The following is a 25,966-nucleotide window of genomic DNA, read 5'->3' on the forward strand; positions in this document are numbered from 1 at the left end:
ACGTGTGCTGCACAGACTCCTGAGGCATAAGCATCTACTGCCCTCTGTGATTTACATGGTGGAAGCTTAGAATCTAAAAAGGAAATAATCTTTGGTTTAATTCAGCTGTAGTCTGATGTAGTAGGCCCATAGGAAATATCTCTGTATTATGATTTGCAGTAAAAGCTTAGCAAAGAGTCAGTAGACTGTGACTATTCTGGTGATTACTGTCTGTTGTGGAAGTAAGTGCTATCTGGTAATGGTAAATTTCTGCTGTGCTACAAAACATATCCACGTTAGATTGAAACTTCTTTTTTTCTTCTGCAGGAAAACTTTGAAGATGCCTATGAAAACATCCCCGTGTAAGTAGAATTTTTTTTTTTAATGTGTGTTTGTTGAAACTCCTTATACAGAAATAGAATACTGTGTGCACACCATTCCAGGGAAATAAAATTTTATATGCACTGACTACATTCACATTTTTTAGAACAGTTAAAGTCCTCAAGAATTGAGAAACAGAACTATGATTAGGTTGACATATATGATGAAATATTTGTCAACAAATGTGACAATTGTAAGGAATTAAACCAGAAATCTAGTAACTGAGTTACATACTGACAGCTCTAGACATTTTTGCATGGTGAAAAAATATAGTCACTTAACATTATTGGGAAAATTTTGGATCATACGTTATGCAAGACTATCTAAGCAAGATTTTCAAAAAGGAAGTTGCTCTGTCTTATAATATACTGCTGCACAGATGTTTTCCCCTAATGAAGTGAGATAGTAATTTCTCTGTTGTAAGATCTCATGCCGAATCAACACCTGTCTTAAACTGTGATGAAAACACATTGTGCTGTTTGTAAGTGGTTTTAGTTTTTCTCCAGGATTTTATTGCGTTTTTATGCCATGAAACACATGAGGAAGTGACTTCTGCTGATATCCTCAGATCACTGAAACACTCTAGACCCAGCAGTAGGTTTGGACTGAACTTCATGGCCAAAACATCCATGGTCTTGGAAGATTGTATTTTATATATTGCCAGACCCTCTGTTTGTGTCTTACCTAGAATAGTAAGGTCTGATCTGTGTAGAACTGAGAAAAATTAAACATTGCTTCTTGACTCAGAAGGAAACAAGGACCTGATATGTTCAAGTTGGGAATTCTTCATGTTAAAGATTACTTACTCTTCCTTGACTGCCTTGCAGTTTGTCCATGATTGGGTAACTTATCTCTTCGGCTGCTGTTCTCCCCTGGGACAGGGACAAGAGTAACTTTGAAATGCTATATGAGAATATTTATCCAATGTTCATTTGTTCCATGAGAAAGTGGTTTTGTTGTTTTCTGTTGATGTCTGAGCTGGGCATGGTTGTTTATTTTTGGCATGCAGAGCTTTGATTTGTTCTTCCTGAATGTCTCTTCTGTGATCATAGCTGTCTTACAGGTACACTTTCTATAACAGAAGTTAGGGTGTCAGTTTATTCTGGCTGGTATTGCTTTCATCTGCAATAAGCATTGTATAGAAGAGTCAATGAAAGATGATAGAGAGAATATTAATGGGACAAAAAACTGTGTTGTTACTTAACATCACATTGAACATAATGAATGTGTATATTCTTTTGTATCTGCGCAGGATTCTTCACTGGGTTAGACTTCCCTTTCCCAAATTCTTTCAAAGATATGGCTATTTAAAAAAAAAAAAAAACATGGCTAAGAAACTGAAAAAAAATCTTGGAATATTTTCTGAAAGTCTTCCATCTTATCTTTCTTGAAATGCTTTGATTGTAGTTTTCAAATGATGCTAGTAGTTTGCCTGAGGGAAAGCCCTTTGTAAATCTAATGCCATACTGGTTGTTCCTCAGTTTTCTCTATCTATGAACAGAGAATTAATTGTAGTTTTTTCATTACTATATTGAAGCAATGAAGTTAGGGTGTCAGTTTATTCTGGCTGGTATTGCTTTCATCTGCAATAAGCATTGTATAGAAGAGTCAAGGCTCAAGGTTTAAGCTTCTGGGAAGCTGTGTCTGGTTTTTTTTTTTTTTGATTTTGCTGTTGTTAATATTCACGTTCTTAATTTTTCTGTGTCAGTGTTTAATTTTCCCTTGTTTTGGATAGGAAGGTGACATTGTTAGAGCTCTGTGATGAGATGCCTGGCATTGGTTTGAGTGCTTTGTTGCAGTTAGTTATATCTTATTGAATTTAACTAAAATGGACCTTTTTATAGGGAGTTGGGTCAACAAAGGCTCACATTTACTTTTGAGATCAGTTTTGGTTCAGATTCTGTCAGATCATCATGGTGGTTTAGAGAATTGGGAAAGAATGTGTAACAACCAGATCTTCATGTATTTCCCACACCACTCTGCAATTCTTAGTGTAAAATATCTACAGAGTAACACAGCTCTGTATTTTGCACCAGTAGATGCTAGTGAATGGTTTTGCTAATCGGACTTCAACTTCTTTTAATATTATTGCTTACCGACAGATACCAGATTGTGCAGGTTAGATGTTGAAAGGGCAGTAAATTACCTTAATATGGTAAAATCCTTCCTTAAATCCCATGTGCTGGCTGTTATGTCTGAGGACAGGCCCAGGAGAAAATCAGTCTTTGCTCCAGTGGTTTAAATGTATTAGATTCTCTTTTGTCATCTTCTACTCATGGTAGTTACTGCAGATATAAACAGCAACTCCAAAACATGTAATGATCACAAAATACTTGCTTTGTAGAAACATGAAGAAACCTTTAAACAGTTATTTACTGTGAATTTTGTTTACTGGTACTAAAGGTGAAGAAAGACTATTACAGTAGGTCACTCTGCTAAAAAAAAACAAGCAAGCAGTAGCATTTAATATCTTCTCTGCCAACAAAAGTAACTGAGTTTTCAAAGTACTGGTTTGATAGTAACACTTGATTGACCATGTTCAACCTTGAAAAGATAATAGGTGGAATATATGTCAAAGTAAATTCACCATTATCTGTTTGTGTTAACTCAGAGCTAGTTTGATTGGCATATTCTGTTGTAAAAGGAACTGAGTAACTAGAGACAAACTGTGATTTTTGTTGTGGAAACTGAAGCCTCTGACAAGAAGTTTTGTGGTGGTAGGATGTTTTTTTATCATTTTTGCACTGGAGTGTTTGCTTCCACGTTTTGGGCTGGGTGAATATGTTTGACTGAGTTACCTAGTGCCTGCCAAGCATCTACAGATACAAAAACATAGCTATACATACATAGATGGAGCAGATTTTGTGTGGTTTATTCTTTTATTTAATGCTTGCTAAAAATGCCTCATCAATACCTAAATTTTACTGTGGAAAAACTACAACTTTAATTTCAGTCTCACTAAACAAGATAATTCTCTACTTCTTTATCTTTTTCAAAATATTTCTGCTGCCTTAATTTTTACTCAAATAATTCTGAAAATCTCTTTCTAGAGAATTCTGAAAATCTCTTTGAATATCTTTGCAGATACTAATGTTTTCTGTTGTCAAAGTGTAATTTTCTAAATTATATTGTCTTTGGCTTTACAACTAGATTGAAAGTGGTTTGAGTTCTCAACAGTTTTTAACCATCACTGTATTGTGCTTAGCATGTACTGACCTTGCTGCTGCTCTTTTGATTTCTGTATATATTTTATCCTCTGAAGTTCTCAATTTGTTTAGAACATATATGAAATATTAATTCTGGGTTTTTTTCTGTCCATCTCATTTTACTTACTGTTCCTTAAAATGTCATCTGTATGTGAAAGGAATAAGTAGCCATCAAGGTATGTTTGTCCATTCAATCTGCCTTAGATTGCCATGCAGTCTTTCTCTTTGAGATAAAGGCAAAGATAGTGCCTTTGTTTACTAAACCAATATCAGAGGCTTATGTAAATGAATAGCAGCATTTAGAGCAACTGCTCTATTATGATAGCTGTGTGGTTATGTAGATGCTCTGTATGAAGATGCTCTGTCGTAGTTTTTGGGAAGAAACACAGTAGTCTGCCTGATGGCTTCAAGCAGCTCATATGCAGAGGAGTCTTCATGTTGTGCTATTTTTCTAGAAATTTCAGACACCAGACCCTGTGTCATGTCATCAGTGGAAAGATAGTGAGATCTCATTTAAATATGTTTAAAACATGAAGTATTGGAAGAGTGGGAGCTTGCATTCTGTAAGCAAAGCAGACAGATGATTTTTGATCAAGAATGGAACTCCTGGGATTTTTTGTCTTTATCAATTTCAGCAAAAAGAGACATACTTGGCTGATTGTCTTTTGCATTTTCTTTGCTTAACCGAAGCTGTGTACTGTTAATCCTTGATCCTGCCAAAGCAGCTCTGTGTGGTATTACTGAGGTGATAGATTAAGGGCCAGAAGTGTTTAAGGAAGTTAGAGCAGGTTATCCTTGTAATCTTAGATGTGTAGTTAAGATTTCAGTTACACCTGCACATGTGAGTGTTTTGTTAGTGAATGAAATTGAACAGTTAAGGAAATGGCTCTAAATTCCAATTTTAATTCAGCGAGCCAACAACTCTTAGGGACAGTTCCTGTCTTTGTAAGTTTAAACTCACATTTTGGCATTGTCTTGAGATGGTGAGAAGCAGCTGTGACAATTTAAATGATCAAAATTTTATTTTCTTATGCTTGACCTTCAAGGTTACTGGCAAAAAGTTCGAGTAAAGGCAGTTTTTGTGTCTAGAAGATAATATTTTCATAGCTGCATAAATATAAAAATATGACCCACTAGCTACTTTATATTGTGAGTTTCAAGATTTGAAAGAGCAGTAATGATACAGCAGCCTTATCTCTCTAATCTTTCCTCACCCCAAAAGATTATAGATTTTTAAACTTGGAGAGGCTTCCATTGGTTACACATTTTTGTGGTTACACATTTTCAAGTGTAAACACCTGTTTATTCCCTCTACACCTTTTGTCTGTGCTTTAAGATTTCTTTGTGCTTGTATTTCAGTAGAAGATGTCAGGCCACATTATACTATTGCTTGTATTGGGATCTTCTGTTCACTTTGAAATGTGTGTTCCCACTTTTGTTTGTAGCTCCTTAGAAACTGAGGAGAGGAGGTAGACAAAAACCCAAAGTCAAAAAAACCACAGAAGTGCCCAAAACTCTGCATGTTTTCCACACCCTGTTATTCTTTTTGCAAGGCTTTGCTGAAAAGCTGGTGCACAAAAAGATATTACAGCATGTTTTTCTGTTATCTCATGTTCACCAAAAGAAATCTGTCTTACTTGAGCGTAAATATTTCTTTGCTGTTCTGTGGCTTGTTCGTTCATTACAAATCAATTAACATTGTGGCTTTAAATTCACATCATTTTTAGAGTGGGACTTTCTGGAGACTTCTGGAATTTATTTAAGTGTTGTGTTGGAATCTTGATATTATGCTGGAATACATGATGATATCTCTGTTTTCTTTCTTTAAAGGTCTTTCAGGAAAGTAATGTTTGTTCTGTGCTTTAATAAAGACTGCATAACACTATTTGTAGCCCTGCAGTTCAGGAATTGCCTTCTCTGAATAACTTCTAAGACTTGGAAAGTGGTGTAGACTTTTGGATTTGTGGTGCAACCATTAAGATGTAAGTGCTTTAGACAAGAAAATGGAAAGATGAGTTTTAACTCATCAATGAAGAAAAATAATAAATTAGTCAGAATGTGTTGCGAAGCAGGAGTGTTTTTAAGGAAAACAGACTGAAACTCAGATCTGCCTGTTTGTTTATTTTAAGTGATCAAACAAACAAAAAAAGTCCTGTTTTTTTTTATAGTGTTGCTTTGGTGTTTGATTTGGTTGTGTCATGTCCACCCCTTCCTTCCCGTGTGATTAAATGCTGTCACAGAGTGTTTTGGGAGTCAATCTGTGTGGAAGGTTTAGTGTATGTGTATTCGTTCATTTTCCCTTAAGTCACTTCAGGGGAAAATGTTTGAGCATGGGCTGGTATTTGCAGACAGAAAGCTTGTTTTTGTCAGCTTTGTGGAAATGTTCTCCTGACTCACTCAGCTTTTTCTAGAAAGTAGTTTATGAGCCGTCAGATGTGGACTGTCTGAAACTTATCCTTTGTTAGAAACAGAACACTGTATGTTTTGTGGGGAAATTGAGTTGACTTCTTTGTGACTGGGCAGCCTCGATTCAAACTTATTTGTTCTTCATGTGTAGACAAGGTCACAGAAATCTTGGCACTTTTACTTTCCCTGCCCCTAATATTGTTAGTATATTAACTGACAATATGCATAAGTACTGCTTCAAATGACATGGTGGAGAACTTGGATATATATCTCTCAACTCCTTGGTCTTTAACACCACTGGGTCAAATTTTATGGAAAATGTAGAATGTCCCAATGTTAAAGGTGCTGTTGTCCATAAATTACAGGTGTCAATTTCATCTCTTTGAAAGGTTTACAAAATTTATGAAACCTTTTCCACCTGATCATAGCCCTTGGTTTCCACAGGTGTTGTAGAAAATACTGTGCAATTCTTTCCTAGTATATTACGAATAAGAACGTTTTAACAAAAGTACATTGTTTAAATAAATTGGTTTGAAGTATTACTGCTGATACCTATTTCACATGCACCTGAAATAAGTAAATGCAAACCTGTGGTTTCCGTTTTACTCATTTTTGTGAGTAAATAACAGCAAGCATAGCTGGAACTAGATGCTCTTAGCTCAGTGGGTACAGCTTTAAAGAATACCTTTTGAAGGTAATAATGGAGGACATTGTTTAATTTTCTGCTGCTTAGCTCCTATGTACTGAACTTTCATCATATCTCATCTAGAGAGATTAGACCAAGGGGGATAAAACTATCTGTGTTGTAGCCGTTTTGCTTTTGACTCCTGCTTTCTTCTGTGGCAGCTGATATTCATGAAGAGAATTGTTTTTTAGCAGCTGTCTGTGTTAGCGATTTGTTTTGGTCATAGAACTCTAGCTAAAAATTTGGATTTCTCAGGGAAAGAATGTTGAAGGGTTAATTCAAAAAAAAGGGATGTTTGAGTACTGTCAAATAAAGAAAATCAAGCATGAGCTAGTTATTTTTCTTCAGTGTTCCTTGCTATGAACTCTCACATATTTGATCTAGTTTTCCTGCAGTTGCTTTAACATACTTTACTGCAGTTTCATTAGCATACTTTTCCTTTTTTGTCTGACTTTAATTTTGTCTTTTTTTTTTTTTTATTCAGCAAATACAAAGGTGACTCCTTTTTTGTCTTTAAATATAAATTACTCTGCACTCCTCATGTCTCCATTTTCCCGTTGCAGTTAGGAGTGATGGATTAGAATTAGGCTGCAGCACAGATTGGTAGAATCTCCCAGCATCCTCTTCCTGCAGAGGCATCAGCTTCCAGCATTGACTGTAGCTGCTGCCACTCTCACTGACATTTCTTTTGAATTCGGCTATGGAGAGTGCCTCTGTTGCCAGCTGCTGGCATGGAAACTTTTATTCTTTTTGCTTGATAACTCATTAATGAAACCTCATGGATATTGAGAAATAAAACAGAATCACTTTTCTCTTTATGCTTTTCTTTGTCTTTTTGCTTTTTTTTTTTTTTTTGGTGTGTGTGTGTGTGTGCGCACGGTGGAAAAGAGTGAAAGAAGCAGCACTTATTTTTACACAAGGACTGTATTTACATACCTGAAGTTAACTGAATTAATCCTGTAAGTATATTATCTCTGCCTAATAGTTCTTGAAATCATGAATGTGGTAGCAAGATTTACGGGATTTTGTCTGTGAAAATTTGCTTTAGAATGTATGTCAAAATACAACATTGTTATTTTTATATAGATTTCCTTGAAGATAAAGGGAAAACTATATATTCACAATGGGATTATGAAATAATTGTTTCTCCTCTGCACTTTGCAGTGGTGAACAATGCTTTTAGAGAGCAGAGGCTTCTCTCCTGATGTCAGTGCTTAATCAGCTCAGATACTGTAGGTTGTAGAACACTGCAAGGTGTGTATTTTGGGATGCCATTCTTTAAAATGTGGTAATTTAAGGACAGTATCAGACTTAGAGCTACTTTTTCCATTTATAGACTATGTGTTCTGCTCTTGGTAGCTGTGCTCGTTTAACCATTTGAGGTTATATAATTTTTTACTTAAACATAAATAATTAATTTCATGGGATGCAATGCAGTGCTTTCAAAGTATTGCGTGTTAAGTATAATGCAGTGTGCTTTTAGACACTTTAGTTCAGAATATCTCCAGCATAGGCTGTAAGTTCACTATGTAATAAATACAAGTAAATTGGTTTGAAGTTTAGGAAGAGTGTCTTGCTAGGATCATGATGTCCTAATTGTCTCTTTGGATCTAGGCCAGTATTTGTGTGACGCAGTGTTAGTCCCATAAACATCTGGCCTGATCTGGTGTCCTACTTGCAGCATGATTTTTTTTCCCATAGCAAGATAGGTGAAATTTCTGTTCATTTAATGTAAAACTGCTAGTGAGCTGTCATTATTATTCATATATGCTAGCTCTCCAAGGAGGTTCCTTCTCAACCTATTTTCTTGTCAGTATGCTTTATTTTGACCTGTTTTCTAGCAGAAATGTTCAACAGATCAAAATTAGGTATTTTTTTATGGTGGGCATCTACTTGTCTGTACCTACATGCTCTGTATTAAGTTTCAGCAGTATGGCTCTCTGCCATATTCAGGTGATCATTTTTGTACACCATATTGCATGCATTGACCTCAGCTTGATTATTTGATACAAACTATTAGTCTGATAAGGAGTATGCAAATATAGAAAATTCTCAGTTTACCTGCAAAGATCTCATGTTAAAACTTACATCTAAAAATACTGAGTCCCATTCAATAAATCTGATAATCTTTTGTACTGCTGTGTATTCCCATTAGTGTTGAACAGAATAGAAATTTAGAATAGAAATAGTAAATCGGATTTTTCTTCTGCCTGCAAACCAATACTGACACTTACTTGATTTTTCTGCTTTCTCAGGCAGACTGTGGTCAATTTTAAATGCCTGTGATCTGTTTGTTTTCTTGGCAGTTTTTAAGCTTACATATATTTAGGGTCAAATTCATGCTGGAATGGCTTGATAAGACTTAAATAGGATTATTTTGTAATCATTTTAGTGATCAGATGAACTGTGTATGCCTATTCAGGTGGGTAAATAGTAACCTAAGGAATTGGCGTGTCTTGCTTTCACAATATGAGTCCTTATGGCAAATTTGGGTCTCTCTCTCTGTCCATGTGCAATGCAATCTGCTGTTGAACTTAAGAACTTATTGTCATATAAAACTTCTGATGTTTCTCCAATGATAAAAAACCACCTGACTTGAAGTAAATTGATTATTGGCTTAATGAATCTGGATAATGATCAGTCAAAAACTGGAGCATTTGGCTATGCTCATGTTTCTTTTTAAAAATACAAATAAGATACAAAAGTGGCCTGAAATGTAGCCTGTGTTATTTTCAGAGTAGTAGACTCTGTTGGCAGTGGTGGGTTGATGGTGAGCCAGCAAGATGAGCTTCGTCTTGGCACTATATCCTGTGGCACCTGAGATTCAAGCAGATGGTCAATTTTGCCTAGATTTTCCTCCTTCCTGCTTATTCTGTTGCTTTGTTGCCCCTGTAGAGTAGTATGTGAGGATATACACCAATCAGTATTTCCTTGTGATGTTTAGGCGCTGCATTGGAGGAGATACGTAGATAAGCAAAATCCATGTTTTTAATAAGACGGACAACCAGGAAAGTTCCTTGTCTCATGATCTGTCCCCACCCTCTCAGTCACTGAAATATTTGGAGGCTGAACCTCTTGATGGCTTTCTTGTAGTCAGTTGTTAGATTGCCATGAGGCAGCGCTGTGGGTGCTGGGCTGCTTTCTGACTGGAAGGCAGTCCAGTGCATGCCCTCTTAAGTTGGAGATTGCAAACAAAACTTACATGCAGAATGTAAAGGAAATAAACATTTGTCTCTTGACACATGGTGATCTGACATTTAAATTTCAAGATCAGATGAGACTTCTAAGAAGGAATTTTTTTTTTTTGTACAGAAAGAAAACGTTTTGTTTGTTTGGTGGTCTTTTAATGCATTTCATTTGTAAGACAGCATTGCTAATCTCAGCCCTACTATGTTTGGAAAGCATAATACTGTCCATGTACATTGCCCTAGCCATACGACCTATCCAAGTACAATCATCAGCTTCTATCCTACCCATCCTCATACTAACATTCTACCCATCCTACCCGTCCTACCCATCCTCACACTAACATTCTCTGCCTGCAAAGCAGGCACAGGGCTGGCCCTAATAGTAGCCTCAACCCAAACCCATGGCTCCAATCACCTACACAACTTCAACCTCCTACAATGCTAGAAATCATCGCCCCCACTGCAATACTCCTGTAATGCATTGCAAATGCATTACTGCTGCTGTGAGCAGTAATAATTCCTAAAATAGAACGTTGTCACTTGTAGGTAAATCTGTTTAGTTTAGAAGAGCTAAGACTGAGACTTCTAGTTCTAAAAAGAAAGAGAGGGCAAACACTTTACCTAAAATACTAGCAGGTTTTCCCTAGACCCAGCTTCTGGTCTGTAAGACAAAGCTGTATCTGCCATCCTTGCCCTTGCCTTGTTGTTACATTACATGTAACATTATACCTGTTAATGTATAGCAATGCATCAATTAAAATCCTCTCTTAGTGAAATTCCAGTAGTCTATGAAAAGCTATCAGCCTCACCTTTTTTTTGAAAATGCTAAAGTATAGATAAAAACTGTGAAGTCATTCTCAGCTGATTTCAGTGCATACTATTTTAATAATAGTTGGTTTTCAATAGGAGCAGCTATATCCTTTTTTTCTCCTTCAGTTACCTCTTCCCTTCTCACTGTTTTTCTGAGAGCTCCTGCTCCTTTTCCACAGCTGCTTGTTTTGAAAAATAGTTTTCCTAATATCAGCTAGCTACTGTTTTTTTTTTCTCAGAATCATCTTTTCTGCCATAACTGTAATGTGAGGTAGAAGAAATTATTTAAAAAATCCTAACCCAACAATAAACAAAACCCCCAAGCAATGAAACAAAACCCCCAGTGCTATTAAAGAAAGGAAAACTCCCTAGCGGTGAGTTGGCTTGATCATTCAAAGGATTGTATGGGCAAGTCCATTTTTATTGCGGCAACGATCTCGAAATTCACTGATAAAGATACAACTAGCTGGCTAAATGCTGCTATCTCATAGTCAGGTAGTGTTGAGGAGGGAGGTGCAACAACACTAATCTGAATTGCTTTCTACCATGGTCTTTGCATCGTGCATATTACCAGCTCTGTGGGTGGATAGTTGTCTCCAAAAATTCAAATGGAAGGTAGTACCAAGGAAGGGCTTGGGTAATAACAATGCTGTTTGTCTCTCTCTGCTATGGAACAAGATTTCAAATACAGTGTAAGGAAGTCCTAAGGGAGGAATAAGTGAAAATAAGTGTGTTACCCTGATGGTTTTGCCTGAATACCAAGCTACATAACCTAATGTAATTTAAACTAAATGACCATTCAGGGGGTCTTTTGTCAGTTATGTGTTTTCTGGTGAGGTTTTTTATTATTTTTGTTTGTTTCTTTCTTTTCAAATTTGCGTGATGTTGGGTACATTTATTATACCAAGCTTTTAAACTAGTTTCTTCCTGTTTGCAAATTTGGCTAGCACAGTTTTGCATAGTTTTATAGCTGCATAGTTTGCATAGCTGTCAATTGGGTTATTTTAAATGAATGTTCAGCATACAGAATATTGCATGCATTGGTGAAGTTCTGGAACAGTGAAGACAGTGAGCCTTCAAAGGAATAAAGTCTGCCTTGCATTGGCAAGAAATTTTTTTTTTCAGTGCTTACCATAAATATTTTATTTACCTAAAATTCATGCTTCTCGTAAGAAGGGGTGTACACATCATGAATGCAGAATTTGCTGTGGAGGTGTGACTAGTGTCACCCTGTGGAGGATTTAATACCTGGGTAAAATAAGTTACTGTTTACTATACTGACGAGTTGACTGAAGTTTTCAGACTTTCTGTATTAATGGTAATAGCCTAGGACAGGAAATGCTTTATAGAAATTGCAAATCGTTTCATATGCCTAGCGGTATGCCTTAAGGCATTTTTCTTACGGCATTTAGCCATTTTTCTGTTGTGTCTTTATAAGTGGTGTTGAACACTGAGTTTTAGATTAAATGATAAAAAAGTTTGCAGAAATTTTTCTGTTTTCGTTAAAAAAATACTGATCATGTGATCTTATATTTCTCCAGAATTATCAAGGACGTAATATACTTTAATATCTTTGCAGCAAGAAATGTTCAGCTGTGAGACAGGTTACTCAATTTGATTCTGCATTTCTGAATTATTCTCTGGGTGAAAGGTATACATGGCATGCCTATAGGCAAAAGAAGAAAATTTCAGCTTCATGAGGCTTGCCTGATGACCCTTCAGAGGCTGAGTCCTGTACCTGTCCAACAAGATACTGAAAGACATATGCCAGCTCTAGCATAGTGTGGGATTCAGGTGTGTGTGCAGTTTCTTGCATAAGTCAGTTGTCCCTCAGAATAATGAGCATTCATGAGAATTCCTTAGGTTCAGACTTGATACAGGAATGGTTCCTAAAGGTTGTGCTTTTCTGCTTGTATTTGTTTAAAACCAAATCATACAGAAGTCTCTCACTTGTGAGATATAGGAGTAATCCCTTGTATAAGAAAATCCAACACAACTAAAAAGCTATTTCCATTTGCTTTTTTGAACATCTCCTGTATGTGTGGATTGTACTACCTTCAGCCATCCTTCACTAAAAAATCTAAAACATAAAATGTAGATCTAACAGACTATCTCAGTAGGATTTTGCAACAAGTTATTTTGCTTCATTTCATGATGCTCTTGGTGGGCTTTTGCCATGAGCACTAGTGCAACCCACTGCTCTGTTATAGGAAGGTAGTTCTCCTACAAGTTTCTCACCTTATGTGTGATGACTTGTGTTGCAACTTTATGTCTGTGCAAATGACTAATAAAAGTGATAGCATCTAATACTGTCCCTTAAGAAGGGATTGAATCTAAATTTTGGTACAGCACTAGACAGAAAACTGGAGTATTACTGTTGCCGGGTATATGAGTGATGCATGAGAGGGATAAGATGCAAAAGCCATTTTTCTTTTAAAATTACAAACTTAGTGGTGAGGAGTCCAGTGCTTTCAAAACATGAAGAAAGTTATTTGAAGAACTATTTCCAGGCAGAAATAATATCTGAGTTGTCTGTATGATTGCTCAGGTACAGTGAATACATATGGGTCTATGCTAGTCTTTATGTGAAAGTAGTTCCTGTTGGACATTTCAAATCTTTGCAGTTGCTAGCTGTGCATATAAAAACATCAAATGCCTTAGGTATTTCAAGGACAAAACATCAGAAAAAAGTGTTCACGAGGAGATAAGCAATCCTGCAAGCTTTTCAGACATAGGAGACTGCCCTCTATTTGGATGAACATTAAATAGGTACTAAGAGCCATACTTCACTGATGTTTCCTTAAATAAACATGATAGAGATGTTTCCTATTACCCAAAGACACACAGTTTGTGTTTTCTACTTAAACTTTATTGAAAGAATGTGAAACCTTACAGAGGAAAGGTGTTAATCACAAGAGGAATTGACACATCGGTGGAAGATAAAATAGTCAAAGAAAATAAAAGATATGAGGTTTGCATGGTATTTTACAGAGCTAGGCAGAAAGAAAGTGTCTCTGCCACAGTAAAGGAGGATTACTCTTTCCCCTTCACTGAGACTGAGGTAACAGTAGACTATGACAGGACTTCCAGTGTTTGAATGTTTGAAGACTGACAGAAATCAACAAAGAACCTGTTCCTTAACAATTTCCTTTTTCTTCATGTATGATTTTTAAATGTTGCAGAATTAAGGATGCTAGTATTCTTGTCCTAGTGACATGCTTCTAATCTAAAGCATCGTTTAAAATCAAAACGCAGCAAAAAGAATTATGCCAGGAACATACTTTTGCTGCAGTAATACAAAGTGTCTAAGTAATTTCAGTTTAAAAAAAGAGCAGTAATATAGTGGTGACAGTTTTTCAAATGTTTTGGATTTCTGCTATATAGTAAAACCAGGCAAGAGGACATCAAGTGCATTTTGGCAATGTAAAATTATGCAAGACATGAACATGAAGTGATGATTTATTATGTCTGTGACCTGTAAACTGTGACCTTTGATACTGTAATTTTAGTCCAGCTTTTGATGTTGGCTGGGGGGAGGAAGTCTTCCAAGGAGACTGGGAGTGAAGCGGTGTGCTTCAGCAGGCTCTTCTGAGAGCGACCAGCGCTCTTGGGGTCTGGAGCACACTTGCTACAATGGCTGATGAAAGAGGGGAAGGACAGGTCTTTGTTTGGAGATCCAAAAGCTGATTATTGCTTTGAAGGGGGTCTAGGGACAAAGATGAACTTGGGCTGAGGGGCAGAGGGTTTTATGTGGGGAAAAAGGGGTTGATCTGAGGGTCAAGGACCAATGGGAACAGGTGAAAGTGGTGCAGAGGAGGGACAGGCAACCAAGGGAACCAGCAGGGTAACAAGAATGGAACACTGCAGCAAAGTGGGACCAATGGGGATCAGGAGAGGGGAGAACATTCTAGGGAATGTACAGATATGGTGAACGAGGGCTGAACTGGGCTGCAAAAACTTTACAAACCAATAGAACTCAAGACATTAACGTGTGCCTGCAAAGGGCTATGGGAGGGAGGCACTTCTCACCCTAACCGCAGCCGGGTGTTTCGCCTTGCCTGCTTTGGCCTCTCTAGGGCTGGGGCATTTCAGCCCTAGCGGCAGGCCCTGGGACCTCTACATGGGAGGGCTGGATTTGAGTTTATTTTATGCTAAGCAGGCATGGAAGTACACAGCTCAGGGTCAGGTATCAGGGTCAGGAAAAAGCATAGTGTGGTCTGCACATAGTTCCCTTGGTATGTGGAGGGAAGAGAAAAGGATTCCTATCAAGTAAAAAACTTTAAAATTATCGCTGTTCTTGGACAGTACAAGGGATCAGTAAAGTTGAAGTAGAGCTGTACAAAAATAGTCAGAGCCTTCTAGCCAAGAAAATGGAAGTATGGGATAGATTCTACTGGGGATCAACTGTTAATTCCCATTAAGAAGTCATGTTGTGGCTGTTTAAGATAGTTACTCTTTTTGATATGGTAAACCATAAGCAGTTTAATATAGTTTTCTTGAACCAATTCATTGCTGGAAAGGGAAAGATCTACTTCAGGAAGCATATAAACATTCTGTATAGTGACAGTATCAGATTTTGACAGCATATTATGACTATTTGACTTAACAATCTTCCTCCAGAAGACAAGAACCAACTGAGAGCAATCCATTTTAAAGCTGTTTTTGTCATGGTTAGTTTGGCGGTAAATACTCCAGCAGACACTTGCATAAATGTTGTTCAAGAAGAGTACTGCATATGGTAGCTTCTTGCTGCCGATACTGTAGTTCACACACGAGGTGATACTTATTTAAGTTTATGAAAGTAAATGCCTCTAAAATACTTTCCTTCTGATTAAGCTCATCTAAATGTTAAGGGTCACTTGTTTGCTACAGCATTTATGTCCTGGGAAAATTTTCTCTTAATTGTAATGCATCTTGTTTTCTTGATACTTGTACTCAAAATAGCATTTTCTCCATATTTCCTGCATTTTTTAGAAGACCTTATTTTTCCTTTAGTTTGTGTCAGATTTGCATCTTAATACGATTATCTTGAAACAGTTATTGCTAGTTTCACTTTTTTGTGGTCTTTATTACTTAAAATTTTGCTTTATTCCAACTAATCATTACAAACATTTTCAGTAACTGTAGTGAGGATACCTTTGATAAGAACAGCTGAACGAAACCAATTTGCTGGCAATTCAATGTTGTTATCAGATAAGGCTAATTATTTTGGCTGTGTTGTAAAAAGAGCCAAGAAAATGTTTTAGAAGTTTAAGAACGAAATTCTTCAATCCCTATTCATGTAAAGTGTTGCTTGAACATTTGAGTCTAGCTGATGTTAAAAAGGTGATGTGGGACTCAGTCCTAAATATTTAATATAAAAGGTGGAATGCACTGGTAGATTACAGGTAAATTTTTTTCTGCAGTTCTCCCATTACTACTTCCTGAAACCCTTTCTAAGAGAAGGGTTGGTAAATCACTGCACCTGGGGTGATTGTTAAAAGCTTACTCAATCTTCTGCAAATACAAATACGTTACAGCCACATATACCAAGTTAAGGTATAACTTCAGCTGTATAATGGCTTTTCAGGAATACTCTTAGACTAAGCCCTGATGTAGAGAGATGGATGTCATTGCCTAACTCATTACTTGTGTTTACATAACTTTTAAATACTAATGCACTGATGTTTCCTTTTTTTAGGCTAGTAGTTATGCCCCCTTTTTCTGTTAATCTATAGAAGGGGAAAAAAAGGAAAGGAACTTAAGTTGTAAACTGTTCTGACACTTTAAATGAATAATGTTCTTGTTCTGTGTTCATCTTGAGGACTGTCATCCTAATAAGTGAGTATTCCAATATGTCTGGGGTTTTCAGGTTGTTTTCTTATGCTTTATTTCTGTTGTGGTTCCAAGTAGTTTGTTAGAAGAACCTACTTAAAGTTGCTAATAATTAACTTGCTTATGGACAGTATATTCCCACTGAATTAGAATAAGTTCTTTAGTTTAGCACCAAACTCAAGGTACACAAACTATTGCTGGAATTCACAACATTTCCTCTTTTTTCCTAAAAGAAGTTTGAAATAGCAGTGAGAGGAAAACCTAAAAAATGCTATGTGTTGGGGGAAAAAAAAATCCCTTAAGTGTTAGGACTGTAATACAGTAGCATTTTATTCTCCTTGTAATGTAACATTATTATCTTGGTGTAACATTCAGTATAGCACAATTTTCTGATCCTTTTTATTTCATTTGGCTGGGGTAGCATTAACTTTCTTCACAGTGGCTGGTATGGGGCTGTGTTATGGGTTTGTGCTGGACACAGGATTGATAATACAGGGATGCTTTTGTAACTGATGAGCAGGGCTCACACACAGCCAAGGCCTTTTCCACTTTCTGTAATGCCACATTAGTGAGGAGGCTGGGAGTGCATAGGAGGTTGGGAGGGCACATAAGAGGGACAGCCAGCATGTATTTCAGAGGTGCAGGTCCTGCCTGACCAACCTGGTTTCTTTTTATGACCACGTGAATCAACTAGTGCATGTTGTCTATTTGGACTTCAGCAAGGCCTTTGACACTGTCTCCCACAGCACTCTCCTGGGAAAGCTGGCAGCCTATGGCTTGGACAGGAGCACCCTTCCCTGGGTTCAGAACTGGCTGGGTGGCCGGGCCCAGAGAGTGGAGGGGAACGGTGCCACATCCAGCTGGTGGCTGCTCATTGGTGCTGTCCCCCAGGAATCAGTGTTGGGACCAGCCCCATTAAAAATCTCTATTGGAGGTCTGGATGGGCAGATCAGATATGTCTGCAGTAAATTCACAGATGCCACCAAATTGGGTGCAAGTATTGATGAGCTGTAGGGAGGGTAGGAGGGCTCTGCAGCAGGACCTGGACAGGCTGGATTGATGGGTGGAGTGCAACAAAATGAGGTTTAACAAGGTCAAGCGCCAGGTCCTGCGCTTGACCTCAACAGCCAGTGCCCCATGCAGCACAAGAGGCTGGGGCAGAGTGGCTGGACAGTGGCCAGGCAGAAATGGACCTCAGGGAAGTGACTGACAGCAGCTGAACATGAGCCAGCAGTGCCCAGGTGGCCGAGAAGGCCAATGGCATCCTGGCCTGTACCAGCAAGAGTGTGGCCAGCAGGAGCAGGGCAGGGATTGTCTCCCTGTATTCAGCACTAGTGAGGCCACATCTCAAGTGCTATGTCCAGTTCTGGTGCCCTCAATTTAGGAAGAATGTTGAGATGCTGGAGTGTGTTAGGAGAAGGGCAGTGGAGTTGATGAAAGGTCTGGAGCACAAATGCTGTCAGGCATGGCTGAGGGAGCTGGGGCTGTTTAGCCGGAAAAAGAGGAGGCTCAGGGGTGACTTTATCACTCTCTACAGCCTGAAAGGAGGCTGTAGCCAGGTGGGGATGAGTCTCTTCTCACGGGCAACCAGTGACATGACAAGAAGACTCAGTCTTAAGCTACACCAGGGGAGGTCCAGGTTATACATTAGGAAGAATTTCTTCACAGAAAGAATGACTTGGCATTGGCTGCCCAGGAAGGTGGTGGAGTCACCACCCTTGGAGTGTTTAAGAATCAAGACTGAGCGTGGCATTTAGTGCTATGGCCTAGGTGACACAGTGATGTTTGGTCATAGATTGGACTTGATCTCAAAGGCCTTTTCCAACCTAGTTAATTCTATGTGATTCTGCAGTTCAGGTGACCCAAGCTGACCAAAGGGATATTCCAGGCCATATGACATCATGCTCAGTATATAAAGTGGGGGGAAGAAGGAAGAAGGGGAGGACATTTACAGTGACAGCATTTGTCTTTCCATGTCACCATTATGTGTGATGGGGCCCTGCTTTCCTGGAGATGGCTGAGCACCTGCCTGCCCAGGGGAAGCAGTGAGTTGATTCCTTGCTTTGCTTTCCTTGTTTGTACAGCTTTTGTTTTCCCAATTGAATTCCCTTTATCTCAACCCACAAATTTTGTAGCTTTTACCCTTCCAATTCCTTCCCACCAGTGTGAGAATGAGTGAGCAGCTGCATAGGGCTTGGCTGTCATCTGGGATTAAACCACACAAGTCTCTTTTGGTGCCCAGTGTGGGGCACAAAGGCTTGAGATCAGGAGATATCTGACTGGGGTGTGTTAAAATAAAATCGTTATAAACATTCATTGTATTGATTTAATAGTTGCTGGTTACAATATGGATTTATTTGCTCTCATACTTGTGGTGTTTTGTCTGTATTATAGAAATAATTCCTTACTTGCAGTACACATTCTGTGTGTTGTATTTTATGGAATGGGCTTATAATGTTGCTGGTCACCAGCAAGGTGTGTCTGTATGCAAGATTGGAGGGCACCTTTGTGCCTTGGGAGTCACCTACTGGGAGCAATTAATAATAACATCTTTGTTTTTTTGGTTCCTCAGAGGAACAGCCTATGAGGGAGACACCTTTCTATATCTTTTTCTCCTCCTTTTTTTTCCTTCTTTGTCTTTTAGGCTGGTAGTCAAGATTTTAAAGATTCCTGAATATCCTTTGACTGCCCTTGAAACCAGCCTGGGTTTTTTTTGCTAGGAGCCAGCATGTTGTTGCATATGGTTCAGATCTTGTTTAAGGTCAGACTAATAACATAAGATCTGCCCAAAAGCTGGATAATTCAGAATGACAAGGTGTTTGGGGTTGTATGGGCCAGTACCTAGGGCAGTGAGCACCTTCAGTGCACTTGCACCTTTACTCCTGAACAAGTGCTGAATCCAGAAAAACTAGTAAAATATTGAAAAAAGTTGTTCTGTCATGATGTTCAACACTGCTTAGTACCTGCAGGAGAAAAAGAAGGTCTCTAAATATGACAGTGAGATGACAACAGGCCCTGCAGCTGCTCCAGCCACCTGAAAGACACTGTGGCTGCTCCACTCCCACTGGCTGTGGCGATGCCACTGAAACCACTGAAGGAGAAAATCAGCATGGGCTGGTGTTGGTGGACCCTGCACAGAAGCAGAAGAAATGTACATGAAAATCACCCAGTCAAAAAGCTTCAGCAAAAAACAGTCAATGACAAGGAGAGTGAGGATGATGAAGCAGAACCATCACGAGGGTGATTTTTCAGAGCCATTATCAAGGCCATCACAGAAACCAGAAGTGACGTGACTTGATCCGTATCCCTGAGTGAGCTATGGGAGACATGAGAAGATTTCAGCAGTCATCCATGACTATATTGCTGCCTGGCTAGTGTGCTGGTGGGACAATGGAGCCAATAGTGTGGAATGAGAGGGTAAGGAGCCAGGCTGAGATGACTTGCCAAGGACCCAGACACTGACAAAGCAATGGGGGAAAAGACCTCTGGCCATGATTCTTATCAAGTATGAGGGGGAAAAGGTATCCCTGTAAAGATGATATTCCATGTAATTTAGACAGATGGACTACAGTAGAGAAAGTGACTCCCTTCTTAAGAAAATTAGCGGTTCAAGAAATGAAGTATTTTCATGTGGTCAACACCCAGGTCCCCACAGAGCCAGACCACATCTTTTGTCAATTACTCATGTTGCAGAAATTTCTACGGAGTGCAGCAAGGGCACATGAAACCCCTTGACAACAGTAATTTGGAAAGATGATGCACCACCAACAGCAATTGATGCAATTTGGCAACTCGGGTAATACAAAGACAGTATTTCTTCCTCCATCACAGAATCTGTGGAGAAGCTAACTGATGAACTGATGCAGGAGCTCCAGCAATTCAGAGGGAATATGTCATACTCCCCATCTGTGTGAGCCTGTATTTCAGTAACTGACAGCAGGTATGCTCTTTCTTTGAGAGAGAGGATATAGAGGATACACAGCATGGGGCACCCTACGGTTTTACCTGCAGGACCATGGAGAGGATACAAGGAAGTGGGATGGATGGGAACACCTTGACTGTAGATGCACTGGTGCAGGAATTGCAGGGAAAAACAACCATAACTTGAAGTTGCTGCTCCAGTCTCCAGTGAACAGTTTTTCAGGCAGATTTTTCAGTCCAATCATACTACTGACTCTATGGATGTAAGCTTGACCTGGGGCCTTTGGGGGGGTCCAGTCTGGCTAGCTCTGGACCCTCAGGCCCTTCACAGTCTCGCAAGTAAAAAGTAAAAGACTGGAGGCGCTCTTTTTCCTCAGGACGAACATCCCACCTTTATTGTGGAACTACTCCAGGGGATCCAGGAGAGGGAAAAAGAGATTGAGAGTCTCATCGTGGGAGCTTTTAAACCCAGGCGAAGGGGGGTGGAGGAGAGGGGTCAAAGCCAATGGGATGCAAGTGATAGGAGGGTGAGGGGAGGAATAACCTGGGGAGAGACCACCACCACAGGGGCTTTGGGGGAGAGGGGAAAAACAGAACAAACCATGTGATACAAACATACTATTCAGTGCAAAATACCAAACCCATTGCAAAACAACAACTAAATAAACTATTTAATGCAATACAACATATGGAGAGAAGTACAAGTCCATTTCTGCAAGATAATAGTGGGGAACATTGTGACCAGTATTGGAGGGGCCCTGCCTCCACCTAAGGGAGGAGAGAAATAACCAGGTTTATTGGACTGTGTGGGTTTGATGACCTGGCACAGGAGCCCCACAGGAGTACAAGGCTTCAGTAGACACTGGTGCACAATGTACCCTAATGTCATCAAGCTGCATAGGGATGGATCCATTTGGATTTCTGGGATGACAGAGGGATCCAAAGAGCTGACTGTATTGGAAGCTGACACTAGCCTGACTCGCATGAGTGGCAGAAGTACCCTATCTTGATGGGAGCAGGGGTTCCCTTCATCCTTGGTATAGACTGTCTCAGCAGAGGATATATCAAGGATTCAAAATGCTGCTGAGGAAATTTCAGACATCCCTTTTGCTCTTGGGCTGAAGAACAGCAGGTGCCAGTTGCTACCACAACAGTGCACTAGAAGCAGTGTCTCACAATCTAGACTCTGTAATTCCCATTTATAAACTAATTTGTCACCTAGAGAGCCAAGGAGTGGTCAGCAAGACCCGCTTACCTTTAACAACCCTGTATGGCCAGTATGAAAGTCCAGTGGAGAGTGGAGGCTGACAGTAAACTGTGGCTTGAATGAAGTTGTACCACCTCTGAGTCCTGGTGTACTGGATATATAGGAACTTCCATTTGTGCTGGCGTCAAAGGAAGCCATGTGGTGCCACAGTTGATACTGCTGTTTTGTTTTTGTTAGTCCTTTTGGGAGAAGAGTGCAGGCCACAGTTTGCTTTTGTTTGGAGCTGTGTCCACAGTACCTGGAATCGACTGCCAGTCAGAAGGAAACACAGCTGTATCATCTGCCACAGACTGATGAAGACTGGAACAAGGTGAAGCTCTGGAACACCTGCAATGTGTTAGTGATACCATTTTGTGAGAAAATACAGTAGAAGTTTTTGAGAAATGGAAGCAAATAATCCAATCCTTTTAAAAGCTGGTTTTGCCATAAAACAGAATAAGGTAAAGGGGCCTACACAGAGATCCAGCTTTTAGGAATCAAAAAGGACATTGTCAGATCCCAGTGGTTTTTATTAAGATAACAGTGATGTCTCCAGCAACTAGCAAGAAAAAGACAAGACTTTATAGGTGTTGTGGGATTTTGTAGAATGCACATTCCAGCTTGCAGGCTGATTGTAGCCCTTTCTATCAAATGACCTGGAAGAAGAATGATTTCAAATAGCCCTCTGAGCAGCAGCAAGCCATCGAACAAATCCAGTAGGAAATAGTTAATGCTGTAGCCCTCGAGCCAGTCTGAACAGGGCCAGTCTGAACATATGTAAAAAATAGGCTTTTTATTGCAGCTGGAGAGAATGGACCTACCTGGAGCCTCTGGCAAAAGGCACCAGGGAAGTTTTGAGGCTGACCTCTAGGTTTTTGGAGCTGAGCATACAGAGGATCTGAAGCCCATTATACTCTAACTGAAAAGGAGATACTGGCACCTTTTAGAGATGATTGGTACTGACACACAGCTTCTGGCACCACAGTTACCTGCGTTGAGTTGGATGCTCAAAGAGAGTAAAGGAGTTGCATTGATCACATAAAGAGTTTGGATAGGAAACCCTTGTCATCCAGGAAAACTGGAATTAATCATGGGCTAGCCAGAAGGCCAAAGAATTTTGGAATGTCACCAGGCTTGCGCTGAAGAGGCCCCAGTATATAATAATTTCTCAGAAACTGAGAAGCAATATGCCTTGTTTACTGATTTATCCTTCTGCTTGTGGGAAAGCAGCTGTATGGAGTCCCCTATGACAAGTCACAGAAATTGCTGGAGGAGAACATGAATTGAGTAAATAAGGAGAGATGAAAGCCATCCAACTGGCCTTAGATTTTGCTGAAGGAGAGAAATGGCCAATGCTTTTTTTTTTTTTTTTTTTACCTCTGTACTGATTCATGGGTGGTGGCCCTATGGGTGTGGTGGCAGCAGTGGAAGCAGAATAACTGGCAACCTAGAGTAAACCCATCTGGGCTGCTAAGTTGTGGCAAAACATTACTGCCTGGTTGGGAAATTGTCTTGGTTTGAAAAGACAGGTGTCTGCTAAGGAAGGCAGCACCCTCTCTTGAAATGGAAAATGTAAACCCCCTCCTTCTGAGTTTTTATCATTTTGAAATTAAGGGGCTCTCAGGCAAAGATATGGGAGTCGTAATAACAGTTATTAGGAAAAATAAAAAACTACAAAAATAAAAATGCAATAATATAAACAACACTGACAGTCAGAATACAAACTGACACCCTGTTGGTCAGGGTGTTGGTAGCAGTCTGATTAAATGGTGGCTGCAGTTCCTACTGGAGTGACAGATGTCCTGTTGAAACAATGATCCTGAAGGGTACAGTTTTCCACTGAAGGTCCAGTGGTAGTGTAGATGGGCCTGGTCTTCCTCTGGGAATCCAGTGGGAAAAGGCTGCCTGTGGTGTTCCAAATCTCATTATATCCAGGTAGGAATGCTTGGCTCCTCCCCCTGGGTGGAGCATCTCTCAATGGGATGATGTAATTTAATCAGTCAAGCAGTGAGACTTGATGGCCCATTAACAGAAGATATCTTCCTGGAGGGAGGATGGGTTGTGGAAAAGATAAAGGAAACTGCCCCACCTGGTTTTAGCAAGTGGCCCGATTAACAGAAGATAACTGCCCCAATTCTAACAGATGGCAATAGAACATACACCCCCAGCCACATCTTATATTTGCAACTTAAGACAAAAGGCTGTTACCAAGGGTGAAGGACAAAGTCATAGACTGCATGGATTCAACAAATTTTTTTTTTTGTGGACGTTTTATGAACATTTGACAAAGGTGTTCCACAGACTAGGGGAATGATGTCTGTCTGTATATCTATCAAAACAGATAAGTAGGGAAGGTGATGGGGTATTGGGAAGTGTGACATAAAGGGTATGGAATAAGGGGTGGGTAAGTGTTAGTTTTGGCTAGGGTAGAGTTAACCTTTTTCACAGCATCTGGTATGGGGCTGTGTTTTGGATTTGTGCTGAACATAGGGTTGATAATATGGAGATATTTTTGTTATTGCTGATCAGGGACCTCCATGATCACCACCTCCCACAGCTAAGGCCTTTTCTGCTTTTTGTGTAGTCACACTGGCAAGGGGACTGCATGTATGTGGGAGATTGGAAAGAGAAACAGCAGGGGCAGGTGACCCAAACTGGGCCCCAAAGGGATATTCTATACCATACGACATGATGCTCAGTATATAAAGTTGGGGGAAGAAGGAGGAAGGGTGGACATTTGTAGTCATGATGTTTGTCTTCTCAAGTCACTGTTATCTGTGACAGGGCCCCTGCTATCCTGGCGATGGCTGAACACCTTCCTGCCCATGGAAAACAGTGAATTAGTTCCTTTTTTGCTTTGCTTATGTGTGAGGCTTTTGCTTTCCCTATTAAACTGTCTTTATCTCAGCCCATGAGTTTTCTAGCTTTTACCCTTCAGTTCTCTCCCTGATCCCACTGCTGGGGAAGTGAGTGAGCTGCTGCATGGGGCTTGATTGTCCCCTGAGGTTAAACCATGACACCAGGTGTAAAATCCATAGTAAATCACTAGGTGTAAAATCCGTAATAACATCACTGAAGTAGTGTTAACTTAATCTGCTCTGGATTAGGTTAAAGAGTACGTTCATCTAATGTACTAAAGTGTATAAAGTTCCTGTCCATTCCAGGAAAATTATGTGGAGATAGGGGGAAAAAATAAGATAGAGGGAAAACAGCATGAGTCAGAAAGAGAGTGTGAGTCAGCATTACTGACTGAACATTCGCTAGTCTGGTAAGTTGCTTTAGAAATTGGTTTGTGATGTTTCGGGAGTAGAAGAGGAAATGTGCTTATTCTGAGCCACTGCATAGAAATGCCAGCAAAGATAACCAAGTTGCTTCTGAGTCAGTGTGCTCTTTTCTTCTGACTATCAAGTTATGAATCTGAGTTGAAACAAATCCTTCTGGTTATGTTCTTCTGCTGCAGGATGTAGGAAAACATTAGAAAACATATGTGAAGAGTAATGAAACAGGAATGAGGAATTTTCTGGTAGAGAATATGATTCACTTACCAGAAATAACAGTTTGAGGAAACTAGCTTCCCAAGTTTTATGTCTGAAGTGGCAGAGTAAGGTCATTAGCATGCTTGATGCAGGGAACATTAAATACATTAACTTAAGGAATACTGTTTGCATTGTCTGCAGACTTTGGTCACATATAGGCAGCATCAGGGAATGAGTCTGTAATAAAGGGAAAAAAGCATGATAGCCAGGTGCTGGAGAGATATGCTTCTTACCCATTTAACTGGGAAAATAGTTTTGTGTCCTTATACAACCCTGGTTTATGAGATCAGTTTGCAAATACTGATATATACTGTGGTGATGCTCGAGCTTGTGGTGTGATGGGATTTGGGAGCCTGATGGCAAACCATCCATACCTGCAGCTAAAATGCTGTCATGTCCATGGGTATGTTAAATGAAATAAAGATTAGATGTTCTGTCCAGTGGCAGTTCCAGCAGTTTCTGATTGCAGAGTTGGAAGTGTGCAGATTTACAACATACAAGTACAGAAAACGTATTTCTGTTCATTAAGATTATGCTTATTAAAGCAGTTGAAAACAAAACGTTGCCCTTAGCTCTTGGTCCTTGCCTTTGGAGAAGTGCTGCAATGGTGGAGTACTGTGATATTATTTCTCTGCTGATGCTTCTCATGTGGGAAGCATACTGTTTTGAGGCTGAACACCAGTATAATGAAACTTAGTGTTTAAGGCTGTCATCAGTTGTTAAATTACCTGTAGTTACCAGTCGTCTTTGTTTCTTCAGATTGTTTTATGAACTGTATGGTTATACATGTCTTG

The 25,966-nt window shown here is 39.5% G+C and overlaps 1 protein-coding gene across 3 annotated transcripts in view; it reads left to right on the forward strand.

Moving 5' to 3' along the window:
- The first annotated feature begins 222 nt into the window (after positions 1 to 222).
- TTC39B (tetratricopeptide repeat domain 39B) overlaps positions 223 to 25,966 on the forward strand; it is a 52,005-nt gene continuing 26,261 nt past the window's right edge. Inside the window, exon 1 of one of the 3 annotated variants that reach the window (XM_071424967.1) lies at positions 223 to 341. The gene's annotated coding sequence lies outside the window, so the exon portion shown is untranslated. Of the gene's footprint in view, positions 342 to 6,877; positions 7,617 to 25,966 lie in introns of those variants that run through there. The other 2 variants (XM_071424968.1, XM_071424966.1) reach the window with 2 other exon arrangements.

Source organism: Agelaius tricolor, unplaced genomic scaffold (assembly GCF_023055355.1).
Source record: "Agelaius tricolor isolate 1412-34295 unplaced genomic scaffold, bAgeTri1.0.p SCAF_4, whole genome shotgun sequence".
Lineage (NCBI taxonomy): Eukaryota > Metazoa > Chordata > Aves > Passeriformes > Icteridae > Agelaius > Agelaius tricolor.